The 7,500-nt window shown below is 41.0% G+C and overlaps 1 protein-coding gene across 1 annotated transcript in view; it reads right to left on the bottom strand.

The window, feature by feature from the left end:
- Positions 1–7,500, bottom strand: part of LOC113814157 (coiled-coil domain-containing protein AGAP005037) — a gene marked incomplete in the record, with an annotated part of 653,514 nt that overhangs the window by 443,734 nt on the left and 202,280 nt on the right.

The raw sequence follows: 7,500 nt of genomic DNA on the forward strand, positions 1-7,500 counted from the left end.
TGTGTGTGTGAGAGAGAGAGAGAGAGAGAGAGAGACAGACAGACAGACAGACAGACAGACAGACAGACAGACAGACAGACAGACAGACAGAAAGATAGACAGACAGACAGAGAGAGATATATATAGAGAGAGCGAGTATAGTAATAACTGCAAATACTTGAATCAATCTTCTCTGTACCCTGTTTTTTTTCTCAAATATTTCATGAACACAATACGAATGAATATGAATGAATGAAGAAAGGGAGGGAGGGAGAGAGAGAGAGAGAGAGAGAGAGAGAGAGACAGAGAGAGAGAGAGAGAGAGAGAGACAGACAGACAGACAGACAGACAGACAGACAGACACAGACAGAGAAACAAACAGACAGACACAGATAAAGAGAAAAAACAACAGACACACAAAGACAGACACACCAACAAAGACAAATAAACATCCAAACAAACAAACACGCAATACCTTTAAAAACCCGAAAACAAAGCAAAAACAAAAACAAACACACAAAAGTATATCACGCCTTACACACACACCTCGAGTAACAAAGCTAAAATCGACCTTAAACTTTGACCTCCCAGTTGCCAGCCGAGATGACCTGCTAACAAGGGCGATATTGGGACCGAAGGAGGGAGAAGAGATGGAAGCGACGAACAGGGAAGTAGGGAGTAATAGAAGATAACTGAGGGTAAATTATCGAAGAGTAGATAGAAGGAGGGAAAATGACCTGCTAACAAGGCTGATATTGAGACCGAAGAAAGAGGAATAGGAAGAAAAGAATAAAAGTGACGAACAGGGAAGGTGGGAGTAATAGAAGATAACTGAGGGTAAATTATCGAAGAGTAGATAGAAGGAAGGAAAATGACCTGCTAACAAGGCTGATTTTTGGACCGAAGGAGGGAGAAAAGATGGAAGCGACGAACAGGGAAGTAGGGAGTAATAGAAGATAACTGAGGGTAAATTATCGAAGAGTAGATAGAAGGAAGGAAAATGACCTGCTAACAAGGCTGATGTTGAGACCGAAGAAAGAGGAAGAGGGAGAAAATGATAAAGGTGACGAACAGGGAAGTAGGGAGTAATAGAAGATAAAGAATATAAGAGTAGATAGAAGGAGGGAAAATGACCTGCTAACAAGGACGATATTGGGACCGAAGAAGGAGGAAGAGGGAGAAAATGATAAAGGTGACGAACAGGGAAGTAGGGAGTAATAGAAGATAAAGAATATAAGAGTAGATAGAAGGTGGGGAAAATTACCTACTAACAAGGACGATATTGAGACCGAAGAAGGAGGAATAGGAAGAAAAGAATAAAAGTGACGAACAGGGAGTTAGGGAGTAATAGAAGATAAATTATCTAAGAGTAGATAGAAGGAGGGAAAATGACCTGCTAACAAGGCTGATATTGAGACCGAAGAAGGAGGAATAGGAAGAAAGGAATAAAAGTGACGAACAGGGAAGTAGGGAGTAATAGAAGATAACTGATGGTATATTATCTAAGAGTAGATAGAAGGAGGGAAAATGACCTGCTAACAAGGACGATATTGAGACCTGAGAAGGAGGAATAGGAAGAAAAGAATAAAAGTGACGAACAGGGAGTTAGGGAGTAATAGAAGATAAATTATCTGAGTAGATAGAAAGAGGGAAAATGACCTGCTAACAAGGGCGATATTGAGACCTAAGAAGGAGGGAGAAGAGATGGAAGCGACGAACAGGGAAGTAGGGAGTAATAGAAGATAACTGAGGGTAAATTATCGAAGAGTAGATAGAAGGAGGGAAAATGACCTGCTAACAAGGCTGATGTTGAGACCGAAGGAGGAAGAGGGAGAAAAGGATAAAAGTGAAGAACAGGGAAGTAGGGAGTAATAGAAGATAATGAATATAAGAGTAGATAGAAGGAGGGAAAATGACCTGCTAACATGGACGCTATTGGGACGGAAGAAGGAGGAAGAGGGAGAAAAGGATAAAGGTGACGAACAGGGAAGTAGGGAGTAATAGAAGATAATGAATATAAGAGTAGATAGAAGGAGGGAAAATAACCTGCTAACATGGACGCTATTGGGACCGAAGAATGAGGAAGAGGGAGAAAAGGATAAAGGTGACGAACAGGGAATTAGGGAGTAATAGAAGATAAAGAATATAAGAGTAGATAGAAGGAGGGAAAATAACCTGCTAACAAGGACGCTATTGAGACCTAAGAAGGAGGGAGAAAAGGATAAAAGTGAAGAACAGGGAAGTAGGGAGTAATAGAAGATAAATGATCTAAGAATAGATAGAAGGAGGGAAAATAACCCGCTAACAAGGACGATATTGAGACCGAAGAAGGAGGGAGAAAAGGATAAAGGTGACGAACAGGGAATTAGGGAGTAATAGAAGATAAAGAATATAAGAGTAGATAGAAAGAGGGAAAATAACCCGCTAACAAGGACGATATTGAGACCGAAGAAGGAGGAATAGGAAGAAAAGAATAAAAGTGACGAACAGGGAAGTAGGGAGTAATAGAAGATAAATGAGGGTAAATTATCTAAGAGTAGATAGAAGGAGGGAAAATGACCTGCTAACAAGGACGATATTCAGACTTGAGAAGGAGGGAGAAAAGGAGAAAAGTGAAGAACAGGGAAGTAGTAAGTAATAGAAGATAAAGGACGTAAGAGTAGATAGAAAGAAGGAAAATGACCTGCTAACAAGGACGATATTGAGACCGAAGAAGGAGGAATAGGAAGAAAAGGATAAAAGTGACGAACAGGGAAGTAGGGAGTAATAGAAGATAACTGAGGATAAATTGTCTAAGAGTAGATAGAAGGAGGGAAAATAACCTACTAAGAAGGACGTTATTGAGACCTGAGAAGGAGGGAGAAAAGGAGAAAAGTGAAGAACAAGGAAGTAGGGAGTAATAGAAGATAAATGATCTAAGAATAGATTGAAGGAGGGAAAATGACCTGCTAACAAGGCTGATGTTGAGACCGAAGGAGGAAGAGGGAGAAAAGAATAAAAGTGACGAACAGGGAAGTAGGGAGTAATAGAAGATAAAGAATATAAGAGTAGATAGAAGGATGGAAAATAACCTGCTAAGAAGGACGCTATTGGGACGGAAGAAGGAGGAATAGGAAGAAAATGAAGGAAGCGACGAACGGGGAGATAGTGAGTAATAAAAATAAGTGATCTAAGAATAGATAGAAAAAGGAAAAAAATTAAAACAAAAGAAATGTAGAAAAGGAAATATTTTATTTTCCCATAACTTAAATAGTTACATTTTGTTGCATTCAATAGATTTTTATGCATATAATTACCATCTATATATCTAATAATATCATTAACTTCACATGATTAACATTAAGCCATATATAGACAGACGCACAAAGGAATATAAGGATATACTGTAAAGGCAAGAAAATGAATATAGAAATTGGTTTATAAAGAAACGGAAAAGAAAGACAATGAATAAATAAGTTGAAAAGAGTTAGTGGAAAGAGAAATGATAAATTGACAATGAAACAAATATATGAATTGATATTTTGATATTCATGAAATAAGCAAATTAATAGAAAAGAAAAGTAAAATTAAAAAGAAAATATCTGAATATATACATACATACATACATACATACGTACATACTCATAGACATATATGCATAAACAGATGTATAACAAAAAAAATAACCATAAACAAAATAAAAATAAAAAAAACATAAAAAACATAAATACGTAAAAAAAATCAACGAAAAACAAAAACAAATCAATAAACAAATAGCAATACAAACAAAGACAAACAGATCTCACAACCACCCAAATCAAAGAGTCAAAAGCGAAGTTAAAAAAACAACAACTTCAAAAAAAAAAGTAACTTTACTCAAACACTATTTTTTCCGAGACGACAATTTCTTGTCCAAAATTCCTGCTCGAGATGCCATTAAAGTTCGCTTAAGTATAGATATGACGGCGATTCCCCGGGAGGGAGGGAGGGAGGGAAGGAGGGAGTGAGAGGGAAAGGGAGAGGGAGAGGGAGGGAGAGAGGGAGGGAGGGAGGGAGGGAGAGGGAGGGAGGGAGAGGGAGGGAGGGAGAGGAGGGAGGGAGGGAGGGAGGGAAGGAGGGAGAGGGAGGGAGGGAGAGGGAGGGAGAGAGAGAGAGGGAGAGAGGGAGGGAGGGAGGGGGGGAGAGAGAGGGAGGGAGGGAGAGAGGGAGGGAGGGAGAGAGGAGGGAGGGTGGGAGGGAAGGAGAGGGAGGGAGAGGGAGGGAGGGAAGGAGGGAGAGGGACGGAGGGAGAGGGAGGGAGGGAGGGAGAGGGAGAGGGTGGAAGAGGTAGGAGGAGGGAGGGAGAGGGAGGGAGGGAAGGAGAGGGAGGGAGGGAGGGAGGGAGAAGAGAGGGAGGGAAGGGAAGAGAGTAGAGGGAGAGGGAGGAAAGGAGAGAGGGAGGGAGAAAGAGGAGAGAGAGGAGGGAGGGAGGGAGGGGGAGGGAAAGGGAGAGGGAGGGAGGGAGGGAGGGAGGGAGAGGGAAAGGGAGAGAGAGGAGGAAAGGGAGAGGGAGGGAGGGAGAGGGAGGGAGGGAGGGAGGAGGAGAGTGGGAGGGAGGGAGGGAGAAGGAGGGAGGGAGGGAGAGAGAGGGAGGGAGGGAGGAAGGGAGAAGGAGGGGGGGAAAAGGAGGGAGGGAGGGAGAGGGAGAGGGAGAAGGAGGGAGGGAGGGAAGGAGAGGGAAGGAGGGAAGGAGAGGGAGGGATGGAAGGAGAGGGAAGAAAGAGGGAGGAAGGAGGGAGAGGGAGGGAGGGAAGGAGAGAGAGAGAGGGAGAGGGAGAGGGAGGGAGAGAGGAGATGGATGGAGAGGTGGCGGAGGAGAATGAGGGAGGAGGAGAATAGGGAGAAGGAGGGAGGGGTGATAAGTAGGAGGATGGAGGAAGAGAGGGAGGGAGGAAGCTGAGAACACGTGTCTCCTCCTTCATGTAATATAGAGAGATATATGTGGGGGATATTTATGAATATGTATATGTGCATTTCTGTTTTTTTTTTCTCTCTCTGTGTCTCTTGCTCCATCTATACATACGTACATGCACACACACACACACACACACACACACACACACACACACACACACACACACACACACACACACACACACACACATATATATATATATATATATATATATATATATATATATATATATATATATATATATATATATATATATATATACATATATATATAATATATATATATGTGTGTGTATATATATACACATCCAAACATTTTTCCCTTCTATATTAAGCGGCAGCGTGTTAGCATGAATTAGCAAACAAAAAAGGTTCATCCCAGTCTGAAAAAAACGAAAAATAAAATAAAGCAACAAAAATTCGCGTCCAATTTAGAGCATGAAATCTTTTTAATTATAAGGCTCTTGTGCTGCCTAACCTGTGCAAAATTTTGTATCAGGAGCCATTGCTAATTATAATGGCGCTCTTTGCTCTGCCAATTTTTATATAAAAAGATATTTTAATCTGGTATTTTTTATATATATTGTTGGTATTCACAATTAGGCTTTAACCTATGCGGAAAAAATGATATTTATGCTATTTTCTTTTACTTGTTTATTTTCTGTATTTTGTACAATTTCCTTTTACTTTATGTATTTTCTGTATAGTATAAATAAACGCACACACATACCTACATACGTAGCATATACACGCACACATGTGTACACATAGAAACATACATAGTATTTACAACTTTATATTTACACGTACTGTATATAGGACAATAATAAACAAATAAATAATAATTATGGTAATAAGTGAATAAATAAACAATAAAATGCATTAATAAATAGTGGTTGAGTCGGATCGAGTCAAGTCGGGTTGGATCGAGTCGGTGAGATTTGAGCTTAGTCAAGTTAGTCGGGTCACGTCGGATCTTTCGGGGTTCGAGTCGGGTTTTCGTCGGGTCGGATCTCATCGGTCGGGCAAAGTCGGGCCGGATCTAATTTAGCTTCGTCAATTTTTTCTTTCGGGTCGTGTCGGGTCTGGTAGAGTCACGTCGGATAAAGTCAAGCTCAGTCGAGTTGGTCGGGTCACACCAGATCCAGCGGAGACGAGTCGGCTCAGGTAGAGTCGGGCCGAGTCGGTTGGCGCCGGTTATCACAGGCCGGGTAACCAAGGAGGAATTTAACCGGCGTGTGAGTTGGCCGATAAAGGAAGGCCATGTGGTACCCCGGCAAGGATAAGGAACACACCCGTTTTCTGTCACTGCAGCCAGGGGGCACTCCTGCATTTTTTATTGGTGGGCCATTTGGTTATGATATGTCGGGATCTTAGTCACAGGGTGGACTATTCTTTAAGGGGAGAAAGGGATCAATTTGGTTTGTTTGTGATTATTCGTGTTTGTGTGTGTGTGGGAGAGGGGGTGTATGTGTTTAAAAAAATATATATGTTAACTTATTACAAAAAACTAAATTTAAACAAAACAAGGATGTGAATAAACCACAAAAAACTTACAGAAACGTGCAATATCTATCGAAGAGACAAAATTCCGTCACAAACGAAGACACCCTATATCTTAAGGTCCTATTTGCTTACGAAATGTGTGCAAAATACAAACATGTCTACAAACTCACCATTTTCTATGAATACGTAATATGCAAAGTCGAAGCACATACACGAATGGGAAAAGCTAGATCAGCAGCAACCCGAGGTGTCAAGGCGTCTGTTTTGATGAATGTTCAGGGAAAATATAACCATTAGAATAAATATTTTCCATCCTTTTGGAAAATTAAAGAGACCAAAATGATCGACCAGATTCACGAAGCATCCGTAACTTTTGTGACGTCATCAAAACAAACCCTCACGTGTTTTTTGTTTTCCAAAAATAGAATCAGACGCCATGACACCTCCTCCAGTTGCTACTGATCTAGTCTCTCCCAGACACGAATACAAAACATATAAATCCTGACGAAACAGGACATAAACGCAGACAAAACACACACAAACACAAAATACACACACAAAAAAACAACAACTTTATCACAACCAGCTCATCCAGTCAGCTGATTCTCGTCCGAATCCTCTAGCTGAACTCGGGGTAAAATCTCCTTCAAAATTATCCTCTGCTTGTCACGAGGAATTCTACTAAAGCTACAGCATTTTTGCCTCCCCCGGGACCTTATGCTTGCGCCGAAATATTCAAATATTCATGGCTATGATGCTGACTTGCCACGGTGCAAATTTATCGGTAGGCTTATTCCTGTGTTTGCAAATTCTTTCCGTTGGAGTCTGAAGGTAAAGTCTTAATCTACATTTCTTTCTTTCTTTCTTTTTTCTTTGTGCCCTGTGTTTCTCTCTCTCTCTCTCTCTCCCTCTATCTGTCTATCTATCTATCTATCTATCTATTTCTCTCTCTCTCTCTCTCTCTCTCTCTCTCTCTCTCTCTCTCTCTCCCTCTATCTATCTATCTATCTATCTATTTCTCTCTCTCTCTCTCTCTCTCTCTCTCTCTCTCTCTCTCTCTCTCTCTCTCTCTCTCTCTCTCTC

Source organism: Penaeus vannamei, chromosome 37 (genome assembly GCF_042767895.1).
Source record: "Penaeus vannamei isolate JL-2024 chromosome 37, ASM4276789v1, whole genome shotgun sequence".
NCBI classification, from domain to species: domain Eukaryota; kingdom Metazoa; phylum Arthropoda; class Malacostraca; order Decapoda; family Penaeidae; genus Penaeus; species Penaeus vannamei.